This window comes from Hibiscus syriacus, unplaced genomic scaffold (assembly GCF_006381635.1).
Source record: "Hibiscus syriacus cultivar Baekdansim isolate YM2019G1 unplaced genomic scaffold, ASM638163v2 tig00110465_pilon, whole genome shotgun sequence".
Taxonomy (NCBI): Eukaryota; Viridiplantae; Streptophyta; class Magnoliopsida; order Malvales; family Malvaceae; genus Hibiscus; species Hibiscus syriacus.
The window spans coordinates 55,945-79,556 of NW_024062748.1; the positions used below are offsets into that span (position 1 = coordinate 55,945).

The 23,612-nt window shown below is 33.8% G+C and overlaps 2 pseudogenes; one reads left to right on the plus strand and one right to left on the minus strand.

Annotated features, from left to right (window-relative positions):
- Window positions 1-1,405: 1,405 nt before the first annotated feature.
- Window positions 1,406-6,710, minus strand: LOC120127216 (annotated as a pseudogene).
- Window positions 6,711-15,779: 9,069 nt separating this feature from the next.
- LOC120127214 lies at window positions 15,780-22,184 on the plus strand (annotated as a pseudogene).
- Window positions 22,185-23,612: the final 1,428 nt, after the last annotated feature.

Here is a 23,612-nt window from a genome sequence, read left to right on the forward strand (position 1 = left end):
GGTGAGATATCAGGATCCAAATATAAGTTATATAACGCCTTGTTTATCACCATAAGTCCAAGACTCCAATTAGTTTTGCGGAGTTATCTTCAAAACTTTTTTTAATAAATTAAATGTGGTTATAAAATAATATTTATTCTAAGTACTCTCACTTATTAGATAATAAACACTCGATCACCCTTGTAGATGTTGGTGTTTGAACTCATGACTTCTAGAAACATCAACAATTCATTTAACCACTAAAATAAGTTAGTTCGTGCTAATTTCAAAACTTTCTATTTTAGGCTTTCGACACTATTCTATGAACCCTCTTTCCGTCTGCTAGAACGGTCTGTGAATTAACCTTTTGCCAAGCTGTTGGAATTCTACTGATTTAAAGCCGTTGGCAAAGGGTCACTCATCTTTTGAGATGTCACACCGAGCGGCAAATAATTGCAGCAATGGCGAAAGGTAAGGTAAGGTAAGGGGCAAGGGCTTGGCATGCATAGCGGCCGTATAACAACAGTGCCACATTAACACTGCCGACGAAAAGCTTAGGTGGCGTTTAGTTCGTTGGAATGTTTATGAGGAAATTGAATCTGTGAAGGAATTGGAATCTGTGAAAGAATTGGGATCTGTCAGGAATTGTAATTCAATTCCATATTCTGTTTGATTGGCAGGAAATGGAATTAAAATCCAATTTCATATTCTGTTTGGTTCGTAGACATATCAGATGAATTTTATTTCAGTAATGTAAAATGATAGAATTACCCTTCTTGTTTTTTTGCTTTATTTTAGTTTGTTTTACAACTTACATGTAGTAATATATTATAAAAAATTAAAAAATATTAAATTTTCATTTTTTGATTGATTATTCATTTTAATAAATTATAAAAATCATGCTAATATCACACTTAAAAAATCCGACCTGACCCGACCCAAAATAATAAAAAAAAATATTTTTATTCAATATATGAATAAGTTATCAAAAGATTGATGAGAGTAGTATGGTCAAATTTCAATTCCGGAATTGAATTCTATCAATTCTTGTATAGAATTCACTTTCCCTCATTTGATGAAAAGTTGAAGCCATGAGGGATTCTAATTCTCTTGTAAAATTTGAACTAAATATGGAAAAATAGTAGAATTAAATTCTAATTCCCTCAATTTCAAGAGATTCATGTCAACCAAACGTCATCTTATATTTCAAGTATTATTGAAAGAGACTGAAACATTTGGCAGTATTCCCCTGTCCCCAAACAATGTGAAATGAGTGAGTTTGGGTTACACACTGCCGTTTAAGGAAGCTTGATTGAAAGAGTCCAAGTGTTGGGTCAAAAGTTATTCCCGATGGCCCCCCGAAATCAATAACACAACAAAATCAAGGGAAATGAACAAAACTTTCATCAAACTTCAAATAAAATAGTAACGAAACTAGGAGTACTGTTTTCTTAGCAAATGGTTATCCTATTTACACGTCAGCATCACATTAAACCAATCAAATAATTTGACCCCATCTAACACCTAAAATATGGGCATTGGTTTGGTTGGTCCCCCCCCCCCCACTTTGGTTCCTACTTCAAAACTGTAGGCCTTTTTTTTTATTTACAAGCCACCAACCTCCCTTTTAACATTATCCTCTCTTCTTAAGACCAATGTGGCAATGTGATTGTAACAAAAACCCATGTGCCTTCCACTTAACATGAAGAGCTTGGTCCCCCTAGAAAAAGACTTCGTAAGGCGCCCTGCACCTTGTCCCTTGAAAGTTGATCTGCTGTGGTCATAAATACTAATTGCAGTTGAATTTCAATACCAAATCCGAAAGGTGGCTGGGGCATGTGGTCAAGATCGGAGGTATGTTTTTTCTACAAACCAAGACAATTTCTGGCTGTTATCAACAGAAGATTTATCGTTCTGTTGTGATTGCAGTGTTGGAAGAAGGAACTGATGAGCCTACTGTGCTGCTTGTTGAGCTTCTTCTTGAGTTGCCACTGCTAGGTGGAAAGACCGAACAATCATAGGCGATGCAGACCGGCTGCTGTAGGTATTTCTTGTCCCTGGGTATTTACCCCAATGATATTTGTGTTTGGCCTTGTGGTGGCTTCAATGGTTGCTGGGGGGGAAATTTAACATTGGTAGCAGGGGAAGCGAGGGTTCTAGCTGAGTTTTTCCATGGGATTGACTGTGCTGCAGGGTTGCGTTGGGGCACAGTTTGTGAGAATATAGCAGCATTGGTAGAAAACTTAGCAGCAATGGAAGATGCAAGCATGGCGTCTGTTGTCTGAGTCTTGCTTCCAGAAGCTGTAGCAGGTTGCTGATGATGTTGTTGCGCCATGTGCTGCTTCTGAAGTTGAAGCAGCTGTTGATAGGAATTTGATGAATTAGAAACAACAGGAGGATTTATGCCTACGGTAGTGGAGGTGACGGAGCGTGGAGGCCAATTTCCAGCGACAGGGGAGGATACAAAATTCAAAGATCTAGCTGAATTGTCAAAAACATATGTCAGGCCATTTGTAGTATGCGACTTCCCCGAACTTGCCTTTTTTCCATCATCCGTATTGCCTGAACTAGATCCACTCTTCCCATCGGATATTTGGTGATTCTTCGATTGTGTAACATGCGGTACATGTGCAACTTGGTATCCTTGCCGAGCCATCTCAGACAGGCTATGAAAAATCGTGGGGTTCTGTGCCATTGATGAGAAATTAAGATTTGAAGCTTTGTTGTTTCCAGTGAAGGAGGCAAATGACATGGCAAATGCTTGAGGAGGGACGAGATCAACTCCGCCTCCACCCACTGCTGCAGAGGGTACCAAGGCAAAGTTGAGCGGCTGACGATGAACTGGAGGGTTCTGGCCATGAACCTTTTTCTGCGTGTTTGCAGTTGTATGCTCTCCACTCATCTCATGCTCCATTTTCCGAGATTGATTGGATGAATGCATCCTATGCTCCAGCAACTGCTGTGAATGCATACTTGTTGAGCTCAAAAAATTATTGCCGCAAACTTGTCCACCCTTTGGCTGTTGACTTTCTGGTTGCTTGTGGGATGATGATGAACCGCTTGATGGGACTGCATTTTTGATAAACTGGTTGAACCAGAGGCTGAGAGCAAGCTTGCTGCTGCTGAAGTTGAGGATGGAACATCTGAGAAGAATTGAAAGACCCATTAAAGAAAGGCAACGCTTGACTGGGGGTTCCTCCTCTAATTGCCGACTGATTTCCAACAGGAGCAGAGATTGAAAAAGGGTAACCGTTGTTCTGTATAATAGTCGAGTACGGAGCTTGGTTGGCAGCCAAATTAGGGTAATTAAAGCCCACAGCTGCTGCTACACCTGGTAACACTGTAGAGCTAGTTGAGATTCCAGGTGTTGCTGTATTATCAGTGGAGGATGCTTTGGTAGCATATTTGGAAATGCCAGATTTATTTGCACTAGTTTGATACTGATTCAAGGGGAATATGAAAGCAGGGCCATGCTGCAATAACATAAAAAAATCGAGAATTAAAAAATGATAAATTCTTAAAAACAATTTGAATGAAAATGGAGTAGCAAGAACTCTTGATTAACTTAAAAGGTATATTAACATACCATCAAGTTACCAGCAGATACTGGTTGGGAAGCCTTTTGAACCACAACCTGCTTTCTCTGTGCCGTATCCTTGGTGCATTCAGAGCTTTTATCTTTCCTGGTAAGATCAGGAAAGGTTGCTCCAATCTTACTTTTCTCCTCTGTAAGGCCTAGATTCACTGATGGGTTTCCAAGAGCCGAAGTTTCTGCAGATGGTGCCACATTGAGCTTGCTGGGCTTGGCCCCAGATAGAGAAGCTAAACTGGTCGCTGATGGCCAGAAATGGTTCACTTTGGCGTATTGCTGGTGTAATTGTATGTTATGAGCTATGTAATGATGCATGACACACCGTTTAGGCCGAGGTTGGGAAAGCAAGAAATGAAGAGGCTGCATATTTCCAATAAAATCTCATGGTTAATTTAAAGCCAAGAATATATGAAACAAATAACCTGAGCCATATATTGAAACCTTTGGCCTAGTAAGGAAATCGGTAGTTCGCACCTGCAATGCCGTGGATGATCTAGGGCTTGCATCCATGGGAGTAATTGTTGGGAAGGGATGTATATACCTGTTATAAAAATAACATTCAACTTCATAGAAACAAAAATGACATACAACCAGAATATTTAAACAAAATGTGAGTCCAAACCAAAGTCTTGATAGCTTACCCCAAAGGTGGCAAACCATTTGGCATAGGCACTGAACTAGATTGAGCTGAATAAGAGAAGAGAATCAAGTAGTAAACCCATCTTGTCATAACTCAAGAGAACCGAGAGCTCAAGTTAACAGATAAAACTCATTGAGCAGCACCCTGAGTCAAACCTGAAACCTATTAATAAATTACCTGTTTGCAGCACTTTTGAAACGTCAACTTTGGGTAGCTGTTGCTTTTGACCTTGCTCGGATATACAACCACCACTAGCAGATTGATGCGGCTTCTCCAAATTAAGGTTCGACGAATCTCGACTCTCATTAATTGTATCCATTTTCTTACTTTTACCATCATCTACCCTCATTTCTTTCTTCACAACATGTGCTTCATCCTTGGCCAAGGCCTCCACCTTCTGCACCAGAAATGATAAATTAAGGAAAAAAATATTTAGTCCGTGAACAAAATTCAGAGAGAAATCAATAGACCCAAAAGTCACCCATTAACTCTTCTTCCCTAACCTTGTAATTAGGATCCAATGCGATATCCGCATAACTATCCTTCACTGGAGATGATGCCATAGGAGAAGCCTGTTGCAAAAAGGTGGCATTACTGATTAGTTTTTCTTCAGTAATTTGGACAGCATTCTGATTCAAATTTTCAACAGAAGGAGATTCTCACCATCAAATCGATCTTGGACTTCTCTTCAAGCTTGTTTTTCCCCGTTGATATTCTATTAGTATTCCATACCATTTAAAGAGAACTCAGTTAATCTTGAGAGCATTAATTAAAGGAGGTAAAGAAAAAAAAGATACGTTGATGCTTACAGTTTGATTGCTGTCGGATTCTGAAAATCAACATTCGAATTAGCGGATTCCTTTTCAGTCGTAACGAACTTTTCCTCTGTCACAGCTCTATCCACGGATTTTGTTTCTTCAACGGATGGTTTCGATTCTCCTTGCTTATTCAAGGTTACATTCTCCTGTGACTCGATTACCACTGATGCAGCTCCAATAGCGTCATTATCAGAAATTACCACATTAGGTCCCGAAATTTGACCATTTTTCAGTGAACAAATTTCCACCTCTGCCTGTTTCTGGTTCTCTACTTTTGATGGAGTTGGAGAAACTTTCTTCTCCGTTGAGGCTACAAATGCTAATAATTAAAAAGGAGAAGACTTTATAGCAAAAGGAGTGAATGATAAAAGTACTTACCATCGGTAATTAATGGATCCAGCTTAATATCGGTGGAGGAAATATTTGCATCTTCAGATTCAAGCTTCGACAAAGAATTTCCGGCGCTATCTTCCTTCTTGGAGCTATGCGATTGCTTCATCAATTCGTAAAGAACCTCCGCGATTTCAATCTCAATATCCTCTTGAACAGAGCTCGAAGTGGTCGCTTTTGGAAGCCGAGTCCTGGGTCGATTTGTCTTCTGCAACATCCCAAAAAAGAAAGACCCAAAAACAGCTAAATCCTCTCAATTTCGTCACAATCAAAAAGAAGAAGAAAAAATCTGAAAACAGAAACATGAGCTGACCATCTTCTTTCTAACTGAACCATTTGATGAAGACGGTGAAACTCGGTCAGAAGCAACTCTCCGACGAGCCGGTGACACGGAAGCTCGCATATGGTTTTGTTCCTCGACGAAACCACCATTTCCGGACACCCAATTCTCATGCGACCTTTTCACTGAAGCTGAAAAAAATACCAAAAGAGAAAATCAGCTCCATTTTTATATCAAATAAAAATAATTAGAAAAACAGCAATTTTGGTACCTGAGCGAGCTTTTCTGGGAACTGGAAAACCTATCATTTCATCGGCGGGCTTCGAATGGTTTGCTGCTTGCCCAAAAATTCTTACCGAGGGTGAGATTTTACGGCTACTGAGCTGCTCGGTTTCGTTTTCTTCCTCCTCTTCACCTGAACTCTCCTCCATACTTTCTTCTCCGTCCACCTTATTCGGTCTGCGACGCTTGTTCCGATTCAACAAATCTCGGTCTCTTTCTCTCTTGCTCGTTCTTTCCCTCAACCTCACCGTTTCCGGCATCTCCATCTCTCCACCTTTTGTAAGCAAAAAAAATATCATCAAATCAAACGAACTAAAAACAAAATAAAATCTCTCTACACAGATAAAAAAGGAAAAAGGTCTAAGACCAGGTGAATATCGGAGATTATTGCTTCGTTGACGAAGTTTATGCAATCCTCTTCTTCCTTCTTTATTTCTCTCCATGATATATATTCTGAAATCAAAACCTCAACCAACAACAAAAATCTTCCGACGAGAACAACCGGCCCTTAACCAATTCACCGTCGTTTCCGGCGAAAATAACTGTTTTTGAGAACTTCACAGTAAATAATCTAAAGATAAGAGTTCACCGTTCTCTCTTCTTGTCTTTATATTTCTTCTCAGCGATTCTTTTCTGATTTTCAACCTGACTTTTTGCTTTCTGTGCTAAAAAATATCTGATCTCATTTGCTTTTGTTTGTTCATTCCTTTTTTTTAATGGAAAATAAAATATTCACCAGACGATAATATTTAAATTAAAAAGGTTAAAATTTAATATTATATTTTAGTATTTTAATCGAAACTATGGAAAATATTATTAACTAACTTTGAACGGTCAGCTGTTTACCAAATTGAACCCTTTAAAAAAATATTATTTTTTGCTTATTCACTCGCGTGAAAGTGGAAACTACTCCAGCGCTGGTATGACTTTGACGGTCCAGAGTTCTCCTTCACGAAAATGGTCAGATCACCACCGTTCATTTTTTGAACAGATGTGTATTCTAGATGCCTACATGACAGATACGTCACTTTCCTGATGGAATATGGCAAATGACCACTAACTCGCCACGTTTCAGACGTTGTACAATAACGTTAAAAAATATATATAATCAAATATCAACAACCTTACTCACTTTGAACCAAGTTTTAATATAAAAATTAAATATATTTATTTATGATAAAATAATTTTGCTTTTAAATTAAAACTATTTTTCAATTCGGAAATATTCATAAAACGTTGTACCAGTCATAACTTCCAACCAAAAATATATAAGAACTTATTTTAACAATCGAAACGAAAACGTTTTAACGTAGACCTTTTGGTCTCTATCTTTAGGGGGCGGGAACTAATCTTCACTTTCCAGCTTGCGCGTGTGTAAACGATGTGAGAAGGTTCCACATCTTCACACGGCGGATCCCACTTCAGAAAGCACGCACGTTCACTGTCCGTTCATTCCGTTGGGTAGTCCACTCAAATGAAATATCTCTCTTTTCTTTTACCGTACAGTTTCGCAAAGGAAGCCGGTTTTCGCCGGTTGCCCGTATTCTTCATTGTAGTACACGGCAAAAAGGATGAGCTCAATCACGTGGGAATTGTTGGGCCGAAATGACCACTCGGTCGAACAAATTCTTTTAGGAGAAATAGACAATCAAGATTTATTGTTCGATGCGGACAGGAAAATAGCATCCGTTGGATCCAAATCCGACATGGCTTTAACATGAGGGTGTCATAGCTTTATGATCGGACCGTCAAAAATGTTTTTGTCAGCTATGTGAGAAACCATGAGAGAATAGCGGGTCCACGTGGGGCCTTTTTGCTGATCTGTCATTTATGCACGACGTCAGAAAAATAGTGTGATGATTGAAAACTTTAATATGGAAAGTGATGTAGGTTAGATGTGTACAGTGTACTCGCGTTGGGACAGGCGCGGCAGTTTAGCCAAGAAAAGTGTGTCTTCCATGGGGAGTATAGAAGAGGGAGCGAGTGGGAGTGAAGTAGATGGGAGCGTACTCGTGGGAAAAAGGCCGGTAGACATGGAAGCAATTATTTATGATGGGCGGTTCAGGGGATATCCTCCTTATTTCATACTCATTAAATATTTTTAAATTTATTATTTATGATAAATAAATTTTTTAAATTCATACCCGTTCACACGGAAATATTCTCAGATTCATCCTCACACTCATTATTTAACTAGAAACGTACTTGATTAAACTCACCAGATAACAACCTTAAGTCATACATAAAAATAAACATAAAATAAACATGTCCATCAAAAAAGATAATAAAATAAACTAATGATAATCTCAGTTAAGTATTAATATAAATATTAAAATACATAAATCACCATAATAAAATACATAATTAAAGTCTATAAATATAAATGACAAATATATAATATTTTTTGTTATCTAACACACATAAATGATAAACTCTAAAATTATACATAAATTCATAACAGTCCGAAATTTAATGGGTATTTAGTGGGCAGGGGGATGCAGGACGGGTAAGGTATTAAACCCATCACCCGCCTACTACCGCGACGGGTATCATTTTCTAAATCTACACCCGCCCACTATCCACTAAAATTATACTTATCTCAGTCCTAATTAAAATAAATACGATACAAAATCTATAAAATTATACCCATTCGTCATCCCTGACAGTGAGCGTGGGGGCTCTGATTGCCTCATGTCTTTTAGCTCCAACTGCAAATGACCTTGGATCTCGTTATTGCCACATCGTCACTACACCGTAGTCATTGATTTTTTAAGGTATGTTTACTTTAATTATTGTATTTTAAATTTTGTATTATGATCACATAACTTTTACTGTAATTTATTTTTATTAAAATTAACATTATTATCTGTCATAAAAAAATACTAACATGACACGGTAATTTTTTTCTTAAAAAACCTCTAATTTTTAAAACAAATAATAATCAGAAAAGTCAAATTATGAATAAATATAATAGTCGTTGAATAATCTCAATAGCACGAATGTTTTATTTAGTTAAAAGACTAACATAGTTCAATTTATATTTAATCAGATAAATAATAATAATGATTGAGAATTGGGAGAATATAAGATTTTCATACCAATTTCCATTGAAGTAGAGGGAAAAAAAGTAAGTAGTTTGGTGTTTTTTACGGTAAAAACAATCAAACAAAGGTAAAAATGACAATGAAAATAGGTAAAGTTCTACTAAAATATAAAAGCTAATTTTTTTGATTTATCAGTTTTAATTATTATATCAATTTGAAATCAAATCAAGTTAATTTTTTGATCAAACAATTTTTTCCACCGCTATTATCAATTTTAAACCATTTATTTCATTAAAAACTTTATCTTTTGTATCAGTTGTTAATTCATAAAATTATCATCTTCTAAAAATACTTTAACATGTTATATTAGTATTCAATTATCACAATTAAATATCTATAGCGATGCAAAACCTAGTTTTATTGTAAAACTCAGCACCAACATGAATAACAACGATTATCGGCCAGGACTTCTCTCCGAACAGGAAGAAACACCGAGGGATGGACAAGAACAGTATGAAGCGAACATGGTGCAGGTTCCGTTGTATCCCGTGTTAGAAAGACCAGGATCGCCAACGTTACAAGAAGAGGAAAGAGCGACGAAAAAAAGTAAAAAATAAAAACAAAGAGCGACCCATGCAATGAGATAGCATGAAAGTGGAAGTTGAGGAAGATAACGACAAGGAAATTGATGGGATCGAAAATATTCAAGGAAACAACTCTGGGATGGAAAATTCACAGGCAGCGACACAGAAATCGTATGCTGGTGCCGTGAGAGGATCCGAAAAACAAAGAGATTTTAGCGGATGAAATAGTCGTTGAAGAAGGCGAATGTCTAGTAGATTTTAGCGGATTGGTTCCCTCCATTAAATTCGCAGAAACAGTACACAAGAAGATTGATCATAGCATGAGGAGAACAATCATAGTACGACTGCTGGGTCGGACAATAGGTTACAAAACCTTAATGAACAGGATTTTGATACTTTGGCAACCACAAGGAAATTGCCAGATTGTACATCTTGAAAATTACTATTTTTTTAGTTAAATTTGAGAACGAACAGGATTATATGCATGTTCTGACAGATGGTCCATGGACAATCTACGGAAACTATTTAACGGTACAACCGTGGAGTAGAAGCTTCTCGACTTCAGAAAGTCATCCCTCACATGTTATCGTCTAGGTAAGATTGCCAGGACTACCGTACAAGTATTACTCCAAGGCACTATTTCGATATATAGCATCAACTTTAGGACGGGTTACTAAAATCGACTACAACACACACGCTGGAGGTCGAGGAAGTTTCGCAAGATTGGCAATCATGGTGGATCTAAAAAAGCCATTAATTTCATGCCTTAAGATCGATGGTTTCACACAAAAATTGGAGTACGAAGGGCTCCAACAAATATGTTTCAAATTGTGGACTGTACGGACATGCACTGGAAATCTGCGAGTTAAACACGTCGCATAGGGCAGAAAAAAAAGGGGCAAGAAGAGAGTGCTCGTGAAACAGTACCAGAGGAAAACAAATGCAAATTTAAATTTTTTAATGTACTAATGCATTTTGTGTTAAAATGGATTAGAAATTAACACAGATGTTTCATGATTAACTTAAAGAAAGTTTATACGAATCAAGTAGGACAATGTCAAATTTAAACTATTATTTGGAAAGGATTAATAAATGATTATATTTTATTAAACAATCTAATGTGACCAAAAAATATAATGTTTTTATATTCCTGTGCCTAACATTATCAACTTGCATGTGAATATTTAAAGAGTTAAAATATAATAGTTTCCTTATCATGAATTAAAAAATTATTTCTCCATTACTGAATATTTAAATGAATAAAATATAAAGTTTCCTCATCAATATATTAAAAAAATAAATATTCCATTACCGAGTATTTAATCAATTAGATATAAAGTTCTAAGTTTCCTCATCGATGAATTAAAACAATAAATACATCATTACTTTATGTTGACTGAATGTGCAAGTTTAAAAGGATTGTTCATTCCTACAAGCCAACTCATTTAAAAAAATCATTTAATATATTGACCAAATATTTAAATATAATATATTTGTATAATAATATTTTATATAATTATTGATATTGAATTTATTAATTAATTATTTTTATCAAATACTATATAAATTTTTAATAGAGTGATTCTCTTAACTTAATTAAAAAATTATATTTAAATTATAAGTATTGTGATTTGTTTTAATTAGATTAAATGTATTTTATTTTTTAAAAGAACAATACCTTATTGGTACGCCATAATCCACCTTAAACTCAATATTTTATTATTACCAATAAAATAATAAAAAAATGTCTCGTTGGCTTTTTCAATACTTTGTGTTTCTAAATGTAATAATTAAATAATATTAAACCCTACCAAGAGAAATCCACCTTCTTTCCACTAGTCCAATTTAAATATTAAATTAAGTAAAATATTCCTAGACGCCTTAAATAAAATAATATTTAAAAAGTTAAGCAAAAAAATCAATTGGATTTTAATTAACCTCTAATCCACGTGATCAGTAATAGTATACGCGCATTTAGACTTTTTTATATTAAATAAAGTAAACTATTATTGTAATTTTGACTTAAGCTGGCTTTTGTTTTGTTTTATTTACGTGTACAACTAAAGCAAATGAATATAATATGTTCGTTGATTGAGACAACTGCTTTGGGCCCATTTACAAAATAAATAAATTATCGATAATATATTATTATAAATGGATCAATACGACAAATATTGTTAAATAATTAAAAAAAAGTTTGGATATCATTAGTAATCATATGAATATACAATTATTATTTAGTTAGATTGTAATTACAAAAAAATATAAAAAAATAATTTCTAGACGTTTAATTGTCATGGTGTAACTATATTTTAATTGTTTTCATTTAATGTTTGATAGTATAAATTATCATTATGTATTTATATGATAACGTTATTATAAAAAATGAATTGTATACTTATATGTGTAATTGCATAGATTTCACATCTTTTTAAAGAATGTATTGGGAATTGACTGTCCAGTTCAGTTGGTAGAGCGCAAGGCTCTTAATCTTATGGTCGTGGGATCGAGTCCCACGGTGGGTAATTCATAAAGCTGGAGGTCTCACACGGAAGCTGCTCTCAACTTGACGTTGGGGGCAGCCTACTATCCTACCTCCCCTTACCCCATTACATATGAGAATATGATTAATTAATTTTAAAGAATGTATTGGATACTTTTAATTATATTTAATTTAATGTTAAAAACACGATGATTGTCTAAATTCGTCATAACTGTATAATTATATCTAATTACTATTGATATAATTTAACAATGACTAATTAGTATTGTCATAAAATAAGTTTGTATTTTATTTTCATTACTCTCTCTCTTAATAGTGAAAAATAATATGAAAAAAAAATTAAATACATTTTTAATATTCGATATATAAACAAATGTTTCATTAGATCTCTTATAATATCATTATTTTATAAATATACTTAAGTTTAATTATAAAATAACTTTTTAAATACATTTTTAATATTTGATATATAAAAAATCCATTTATGTTTTATTAAATAAGAAAGTAGTTCTGTATAAAATATTAGCTATATAGAAAAAGAAATATTGATCATCAAATTGATTACAAAATAATTTTGGATTCAAGCGGGGCTAATTAGACAAAAGTAGAAAACATATATTTTTTCCCTGATGGATTTGTATTATGGTGAGCAGTTTTTTTTTTCTGATAAAAATGAGCAGTTATTTTATTATTTGTTTACAACAACAACAATAAAACCCTATTCACATATACAATGGGATAAGGGGAGGTAGGGTAGTAGGCTGCCCCAACGTCAGGTTGAGAACAGCTTCCGTGGAATACCTCCTGCAGTCAGAAAATTAAAAATAAAGATATGATACAATGCATGTATAGTTAAATAAATAAATACATATAAAAATAATATTGATAAATGATATGTATTAAATTACTACTAAACCCTTTTTTATAATCATATATATATTTTTCTAAATAGTCTACGTTGAGTATTAGATAGTTAATTTCAGATTATTTCTTATATATTAATAACGTACATATACCTATAAACGTATATGCTTAAATTTTGAATTTTTAAAAAATAATATATTTCTTCATTATTAAGATTATTTAACGGGTTATAATAATGTAGTTTTTAATTGATGGAGTTTGAAGTTTTTAAAATCTAAATATAGATTAGTAAATAGATAAGTAATCCCTATTCCAATGGGTAATATGACTTTATATTATAAAAAAATATTGTTAATCTATGCACCGATTATGATAAAATAATTCATAAGCATCATTTAATATATTTAGATAAACTTAAATCTTGAATCCAATAATATATGGTTATAAATTTTAAACCTCAATTAAGACACATATGTACTCTCGATTCAAGAGTTTCGTCTGATTAATCTGAATTGATCCGTGTTGTAATATGATTTTAATGGGTAAGTCTTCCAAAGGGTTTTTTCGGATACACAATGCCTTAAACTCGATACTTGCTTAAGTGATATTACACTACTTGCTTAAGTGATATTACAATACTTACCACTTGAATAACATCGTTAGTTATATTTTTATTTTATTTAAAATAAAAATAATGATTTTAATTTTAAAAATTATAAAATAATCTAAAGGCAATTGAATGTGTAATTATATACGTAATTGGTCATATAAAATGAAAAGTTGAAGAAGAATTGGAATGTTTGAAAAACAACTTGGATGGTTTTGGGAAGAGAAATGATGTTTGTCTTTGATGTTTGAAGGGGAAAAATGGGCCTTTGTTATGACCAAATGTTGTTGGCGAATTATGTAAGCCGATGTCTTTTCCATGCATCTTCTTAATCCCAATGTTGGGTCGTTTAGAAACATTTTTCAATTATTTTCTTATTAGGTAATTACGCCACATGCCATTCATTTGTTTATAAGATTACTAAAAGGTAATTTCATTTCAAATATACACAACACAACTACTCAATTAATCGAAAAAAAATCTCATTTAAGGTTTTGGACTCCTTAAAGATTAAGGATTCCATTTGATTATCTGACTGGCGGAGAGGCTATGAATTGTGAAAGGAATAACATATTCCAAAAGAAGTTCGTCTAATATGGATGGTGTAGATGGATGTTCAAAATTTTAATATTTTTAAGAGATATTATCGAGAAATTTAATCTGATAAATCAAATAAAGAGATTGAGTTAAATCTTATAGTGAATTTGGGGTTCATCGACCATTGTATACGATGGGCAGCGACATCTAGTGTGATAGCACATCAAATATTGCTAAACTATGTTTAAATGATCATTTTGGTCACTAAACTTTCAAAAATTATAAAGTGATCATTAAATTCATTGATTTATTACAAAACAAACAATACGACATATAATAAGTGTAAAAGTTTAATAAATTTAATGATTAATTTATAATTTTTGAAAGTTCAATGACACTTTATCCTTAAATCCAATAAGACAAATTATACTATTAGTCCATATAATACGTAGAAGTTATTAATTTATTTATTATTTTTAAATTATATTTTTAATTAAATTTTAGAATTTGAATTTGAAATTTTTATATTAATATGATGTGATTATAAGGTAATATATATTTAAAATTTTCTTAACCTATTGATAGTACATACCCTGTACACGGAGCTGTTTGAACCCAATATTTTTAGGGAGAATAATATTTCATTTTACCACCGAGATCACCTAATAAATTATTGAAATTCTAAAATTTTAAAGAATAAAGTTTAAAACCAACAAATTATTATGCAGAGATTAATGGCATAAATATTTAGAATAACATACAAAATCATTCAGACTTTGATAAGCTAGGCATGGGGCCAGCCTACTAGGGAGAGGAGCTTAATCATATCACAAAGATGGAGGTCGACTCACTTTCTACATGAACATCACTTAAAAGCAACGAGTGATGGGTGGCATTAAAATGACATTCTTTCTTGAATTTGAAAAATAAAATAAAATGAAATTTGTTGGATAAATATGCAGAGAGGATGGGGCATGTGAGTTGCAAAGTATAGAGTAAAGAAAAGGTAAAGCAAGGGATGTGAATGCGATATAGTTGGACCGTGAATTGAATAAAGAAGTAAAGAAACTATCTTGGATTAAAAGGAACCGATGCTAGTGGGGTCCCTAGCTTTGATTTGGGATAAGATACTTTGCTAGTTTATTAAACATAAGTGCGATAATTTCCCTACTTGTTGACATCTTGATTGATATCATCGTAAATTAGATGTCACCGTAAAACTAACATAATAATTTTATATTTATACATTTAAATGACAAAATGGAACTCAAAATAATTATTCCATCTTAAAGAAAAAAATGATCATTACATTACCAACAAATTATTTAAATGTGAAAATGTATATTAAACCAATGATATATAATTCCTTACATTACCAACAAATATTATATCAATAATTTTTTCCTAGTCTAAAACTCTAATAACAGAAAGAGATCAAACCTTGGACCCCTAGAGAGAGAGTTGATTCTGAGCGAGGTTACAAGATTCTTCATTCATTCTAAAGTTAACTATCCAACCCTATATCGACATCGACTCATCCAACCCTATATCGACATCGACTCAATAGAATTTTCATAGAATAAAAGGTCAGAGCCTGGGCCAAATGATGGACCACAATTCCACCGTACTCTGTACATAAAAACAAAACGATAACTGTTCATGCAGGTAGTTTATTAATTAGTGTCGTTATACTTGACCCATCACATGTAAATCACACGGCTTTTATTCAGACACGACCAACGAAAGTGAAGAAATTGTATTACCAGAAGAACAACAGTGTCTAGGGGGAATGCACTGTTCCCCCGTCTCTTTCTTCAAGAAGAAAAGTCAATTCACGACCGCAACAACATACAGGCGTTGTCAAAGTCGGCCTTGGTCCACATATTTCCCCTTCACTATACGTCAAAGACCAGAACAAAGGGTCTGTAATATTGGTTACTTTTTACACTTACACCACAGATTCTCATGGCTTTGGGTTTAGTTACAATTCGGGCTTGGCCTAATACCAATACTCAAGTCCTAGCCCATCAACGTTGGGTTCACCTCCTGCAAACGAACAGGCACTAGGCCCAGCTTGATCCAATTTCAATAATATTCCTCAATTTGATTTTCTATTAGTATGTGATGAATATAAGACAATATTTGTTCATAGACTTTTAATCATTTGATATTAAACATTTATACAGTCCTACATTTATGCTTCAATTTAATTTTCTTTATTCACATTTATATTTGAATTCATAATTTTATCTCATATGTCATAATTATTACTTAGATAAATATTTATTTTTTAAATAACCATTTCATTCGAACTATTGATCGAATAATTCAGATTAAATTTCGTAGAAATTCATTATGAAAGTAACAATTCCAACCCAATTTGTTATACACAAACTAACCCCTACATCTTATCGCATCAATGTAGACTATGCTCGTGACTAATAATATGTATGGTAGGTGAATCTATAAGTGATTTCAGTGATAACAATTATTAGTTTTTAAAAAAATATATAAATTGACGTAGTCGAGTAACAGAATATGCGTGCTGATACATATTATGAATAAACGTTATATTTTAATCATATCAAACTCTTAATTTATTTTCTGCGTAGGTACAAAGATATCCATTATTTGGATAAAGCGACATATTGTCTTCAAAATTCGTAATTTTTTTTGGTCTTTAAATATTTTTTGGATCCACATTAGTTTCAGAACTTTACAAATTTTTTAACTTAATATGTGAATTTGAATTTCAAGGACCAAAATTCATGAAGAAATTCAAAATAAAGGACCAAGTTGAAAAAATATATTTTCAAAAAAAATTGAGAAAATAATAAAATTTCAGAATTAATACAGACTAAAACGACTAAACTGAAGTAAGGTAGCATTTCCGGTGACTAAAATTCGAAAAATATTAATTTGGCGGGTAGTTTTACGGTCTCACTCATAAGTCAAAATCGAATATAAAAATGAAAAAAACAAAAACGAACTGTTTTTCATTCCACTGCAAAATAAAGATTTTAAAATCTCTCATAAATTTAGTTTTCCCTAGTTCCTCAATTTCTCTGGATGGATCACCAGACCAAGCCCCAGACAAGGAGAAGCTTGAAGAGGAAATTGGAGCAACATTTTTAAGAGGATAAATCAGAACGGTGCAAGGCGGTCGTCGCCGAGTCCCGCCGCACTCGACAAGGTATCCTCCGAGATGTTCGACTTCACGTCGATGTCCTTAACTCCTGCACCTCCTTTTCAGAAGCCGATCGTGCCGCCGCCAAACGCTCCGCTCACTTACTTTCTGAACTCGCCAAGAACGGTTCGTTTTGAATTCTTTAGCTTTCAGTTATTTTAACGATATAGATCTCGGTTTTTATTTATTGTTATTATTTCATTGGCGATTCTAGAGGATATTGTGGATGTGATGGTGGAGTGCGGTGTTGTCCCTGCGCTGTTAAAGCATATTCAGACGCCAACGCTTTTGGCAAAGTCCGATCTGAAACCATTCGATTATGAAGTAGAGAAATCAAGTGCGTTTGCGCTTGGGCTTCTCGCGTTCAAGGTAATTTTGAGGACTTTCTTTTACTTGCTTTGTATAATTTTTTCCACGACTTAAAATTTTATCGTCATTTTGTTGTTTACTATTAAATAGTCAGGCATCAACAACTCGTCGTTGACGCTGGGGCACTGTCCTGTCTCGTGAACTCGTTAAAAAATACGCGAGGATGGCTGTGATTCTCGCGGTGTGAATGGTGTTATAAGAAAAGCTGCTGGCGCTATAACAAATCTTTCTCATGAAAATGTCGCTATTAAAACCCGCATCAGGTTCGGTTGTTCGGTTATTCTTATATATAGTTTCCGTTAGTATTCACTTTTCACACCCTCATAAGTTAGTATTAATTTATTTTTCTATATATAAATATTAGAATTGAGGGTCGGATTCCACCTCTCGTTGAGTTGCTCGAGTATCGTGAAATGAAGGTGCAGAGGGCAGCTGCTGGGACCTTAAAGGACGTTAGCATTTAAGAACGATGAGAACAAAAAGGAGGTACGTTTGTTTCTGCATTGTATGGTAGTACCATCTGGTGCTCGTTGTGGGTTTCAATATAGCTGCTGCTGCTGGGGCCTCGTAATAATGCTTTCATCCGAGGATGTTACCATACATTATGAAGCGGTTAGTTTCCAAGTCTTATTTTTTTGTCATCTTAATACACATTTTGGAGAGTTGCTGTTCCTAGGTATGGAGGTAGGATCAAAAATTGGGAGGGACAAATTACCTAAGTTCAAAACAATAGGGACTCATTAAATATTTAATTTCAAGAATTGGAGGGGGCAAGAGCCCCTCCCACTATCTATGTACCTCCGCCTCAGGCTGTTCCCTTTATAAACTGACATAAGGGATGTTCAGGTTGGTGTGATTGGGAACCTTGTCCATTCCTATCCAAACATAAAGAAAGAAGTTCTTCTTGCTGGAGCACTACAGCCCGTGATTGGGTTACTTAGGTAATGCTGAGTTTCGTTAGGTTTCGATTTGTGTTTGGGAAGATTTCAGTATTAATCATATTACATGTGTATGTTTGCCAACAGTTCTAGTTGTTTGGAGAGCCAGAGGGAAGCAGCTTTACTGATAGGCCAATTTGCTGCTGATTCAGATTGCAAGGTAGGCTGAGATCTTAACTCTAATTCGGCACTTAAATTCTGCTCATTGCTCAAGCATATGAAATATAATATTGTTCTTAATGCTTATTTTATGTATAATGGTACATATGATTCCGTGTTTATGCAAATATGTCTTTCTATTAAGAGTCACTTAAGATGGGATTCTATAGGTACACATTGTCCAAAGAGGTGCTGTTCCACCTTTAATTGAAGTGCTTATGCCCTCAGATGTGCAGCTCAAGGAAATGTCTGCATTTGTATTTGGACGTTTGGCCCAGGTTAGAATTCATTTACCGTCTTTCAGGATGCGTTTGGTTCACGGAATGTAAGATTACCAGTGAGAATGTAAGATTACCAGAGAATAGGATTACTAGGAATGTTGTATTTTGTGTTTGGTTGGCTTAGCAGGAATGTAAGATTACCGTGTTTGGTTAAAGGAATAAAAGATTATTGGAATGTATATTTGACCAAATTGTCTTTATTATATATTTGTTTTTTTAACAAGTTGGAAAATATTTATATATTTTCTTTAAAAAATTTAAATTCATAAAATTTATATAATTTTTTTTACAAAATTGAAAATATAAAAAGGTTTAATGAAAGGGTAAAATTTTATTTTAATTCCTGAACTTCATATAAAATTTTAATTATACACTTTTTTTGTAAATATAAAATAGTTTAAGGATAAATTTGTTATTTAACCTTTGTAAAAATTTTATTATTCAATGACAGAAGAATGATATTTTTGAAAGAAAAAAAATTAAGGGTATTTTAGTCCAAAACATCGGTAATCCAACAATACCTAAAGAAAGGGAGGTAATGACATTCTCGGTAATATACCTAAAAAAATTCACTATTGGTAATCTTACATTACCGAGAATGAGATTCTCGGGCCCCATCCAAACGCCCCCTCAGGGTTAAAATGGTTTATCTACATGGTATTTGAAGCAATTGCAAGCATCATGTCTATGGCAGGACTTAAAGAAATTCACCTGTTTAATCATATGTTTTTATACTGAAGTCCTTGTTTTAATTTCTTTCCCCAATGCATAATAGTTTTTTTTTGGAGTTGTACTTTCTTTGTGAATCAATGATTTTCATTTTGCAGGACACACACAATCAAGCTGGAATTGTTCAAAATGGTGCAATTGTGCCATTACTTGATCTTACTGACTCAAAAAATGGACAATTGCAACATAATTCTTCATTTTCCCTGTGTGGCCTTGCTGATAATGAGGTAAAGGACATTGTTTCACGTAATATTTTGAACTTGTACACCAGTTTTTACTGTGAGTCTAGTGACGCTTACAATTAGTCCATTCTATAGGACAATGTTGTAGATCTTGTCAGGACTGCGTATGTTCAGATTCTCCTGGAAGGAGAGTTCATTTTTCAGGTAATATTTAGGATTGTTACTGTTGCAAAATTTGTTTAATTCATTTTGAATACCCTTAGAATATATAGTTAAAAGGCTTATGTATTTTCCCGGTTTGTTATTCATTAATATACCTTGTAAAACTGCAGCAAACTAAAGATTGTGTTACAAAGACATTGAAGAGGTTGGAGGAAAAAAATACACGGACGAGTGAGTTTATTTTTTGCTAGCTCTTGATCCTTTTCTACTTTGCATTTGCAGTTAGATTAAGCCAATAGTTTTTGGAATTCGTAGCATTTATATAGTGATGAGACCATTGACATCATTCTTTGACACTTCCTTTTAACAGACATTGAATCTTTTATTTTACCTTATGCGGACAGCAGCCAATGCTGTTAAGAAACGAGTTGCTCTGACTCTTGCTCATCTTTGTTCCCCAAATGACCGGAAACCTATTTTTGTTGACAACAATGGTAAGACAGTTTCCCACTCCTAGTGTCGTTAGCACTTTTCTTCTTGCACAATAATATCCTTTATTTTTGGGTTGCATTTCTTAATTGGTTCTCTCTGGATGCTTGGCAAATTCTCCCAGGAATGGAGCTGCTTCTGGGCCTGTACAAGATGGTTCAGAGGCCCTGTACAAGTTGGCCACAAAGGGTATTTCACTCTCGTCGGTGGATGCTGCTCCACTATCACCAACCCCACAGGTTTGTTTATGTCTGCTGGTATTTGGTGAGAAGATAATTGCATTTGCATTGAAAATCATTTAGGAATATAGATATTATGGATGCGCATGTCCCTTGTGGGTCGCATGAACTAATCACTGCCAGAGCGTGATTGGTTTTAGTTGTTAAATCCAATTTTGAATTCAATACCTGGCTAAATTTGTAGTTGGTCAAGATCAGTTTTGTTCAAATTATTTATACAATTGATATCTAGCTGTCTTTTTACGTTTGACTAAGAGGTAAATAGCAATGCATTAAAAAATTTCCCTTTATGTCACAGTCTAACCGTTATTTCTCTTTTCCCCATTTTTTACCTCAATAAACACAGGTGTATTTGGGTGAGCAGTACGTAAATAATCCTACACTTTCTGATGTTACATTTTTGGTTGAAGGTAGGTATCTTTTCTTATCAGTGACTCTTCCATATTAAGTTCAAAGTTGTTTATAAATGTTTTACCTTCAATTTCCATATTCTTCTTTCAGGTAAAAGATTCTACGCTCACAGAATTTGTCTTCTTGCTTCTTCAGATTCCTTCCGTGCTATGTTCGATGGTGATTACCGGATGAGTAAGATAATTCAAGGCTTAAATACTGTAGATCTGAAGGTAATTCATAGAAGGATGACCGACATGAAAATTGATTTGCAGGAGAGGGAAGCCAAAGATGTTGAGATTCCAAATATCAGATGGGATGTTTTTGTGTTAATGATGAGGTAGATATTTGAATATTCCCCTTAACGTACAAGATATATAGTAAATGTGTTGGAAAGTTCTTACTTGTCCGCCGCCAGGTATATATACACAGGATCAGTGACTGTCGAAATTGATCTTGCTCAAGAACTTCTTAGAGCTGCTGATCAGTATATTCTCGACGACCTTAAGCGCCTATGCGAATACACCATTGCTCAGGTGTGTATGTTTTACTGTGATATTTCTACTACTGATTATGAAAGCCCAAAGAAGAATCACAGAATTACATGCTTATTTGTTTCTGTGGACAATGTTATGGTGATGAACGCACTAGCTGAGGCCTTCAATGCCACCACATTACGAGAAGCTTGCTTACTCTTCATATTAGAGCAATTTGAAGGAATAAGTACCAAACCATGGTATGCAGTTCCTGAAACTGTATTTGATTGTCGGAAAGTCGCTGTTTCTATGCATATGGAATTTAACCTGACCTCCTGACCGTTTGATTCAACACATCATTCCGGATTTACGGAATTGCTTCATAAGTTCACTTGCAAAGTGTCGTGGTCGTAGGAGAGAGCACATATTAATTCTTAATCGTCACCCGAGTTTTGTCAGTTAGGTTACACCATCGATTTGTGAGGTACTCTGCTTGTAGATAAAATTGGGAGACTTCGTGTAATTGGTGTTTGTATACATAGGAATTTATGTCTTATTAGAATATCATCGATAATAATAAGATTTAAATATAAATTGAGATTCTCTTCACTTCAGTTGTCATGATTAATTACTAGCAAATAAGATCATATGTTATATCTTTTAAAGTTAATTAAATGAATTTAAGTGTACTAGGTTCATGTCTAAAGAATTTTTAGCAATGTATTGAAACCGAAAAAAAATCTCTAAAATTAAATAATACTTATTATCGTTCAAGAGAGTTGCATTTGAGAGATTTAATTCATCAAATAAATAAAAACTGGCCAACATTATGGGTGTTATTGAACTTATGTTGGAAGGAATAATACAAATAATACAAGTGTTTAAAGAACTAAGTGTAGCAGCTGTAGATATAAATGAACGTATTTATGATTCTTTAGCAAATTTACACATTGGGTGATTCGACTTGGAATTTGATCAAAGATTTAAAATATTAGGAAAATTGCTTTGTCGGTTGGCCACTACTAATAAGTTTTTAGTGAGTGGAGCTCAATGGGGTTCACTATGACACCTTATCATTTCTTTATACCGTCCATTGAAGGTTCTATGAATGTCAACGCCTTTGTTGAATTAATACACAAATATGTTTGCTTGCTTTCTAATTTTAGTTTAGTTTTTATGTCAGATACTATTTTTTTCGTAATTATTCTTTTTAATTCACAATAATTGAATTCAAAATATTAATTAAAAGACATTGAGTAATAAAATAAAAGAATGGAAGCAAAAAGGGTGCCGAAACAGTCAAATAAAGAAAAGCAATATACTATCCATTACCCCAAGAATTTGATTCCATCATCTTTCTTTGGTTTAATCATATTTTAAAGTGAATAGGAGAGACAAATACACAAACATGACTTCAATTCATTATGGTATATTATTATTAATATTTATTTTGAAATTTGACTTATGGCCAATGGCTATGGGGGCATGACATGACCATGCAAAGAGCCCCCTTTCCTTGGTGTTCAAGGTCTCTTTTTATTCCTTTTAGTTGGCCAACCTATACAAAACAAACACGCGTTAACAAACAAAAGATTGAAAGCAAAATTCTATGGTTAGGGCAAAGAGTATGTGCGATCGGCATTTATTCTTTGTCAATCTACTATCCATAGCTTATATTAAAATCAACCTAAGCTAATAGGGAAGAAGTCTAGAATTCTATGATAAAAAAATTATGGGAAAAAGGATTTCATAGTTGATTCTTATTCTTAGAGATTTTGACTTATGTCTATAGATATATTTAAATAATTATTGTCAAATGATTAAGAGTCATTCGAATATATAATATTTTATAATGACGTAAAAATAAAAAACTAAACTTTTTTCTTTCTAA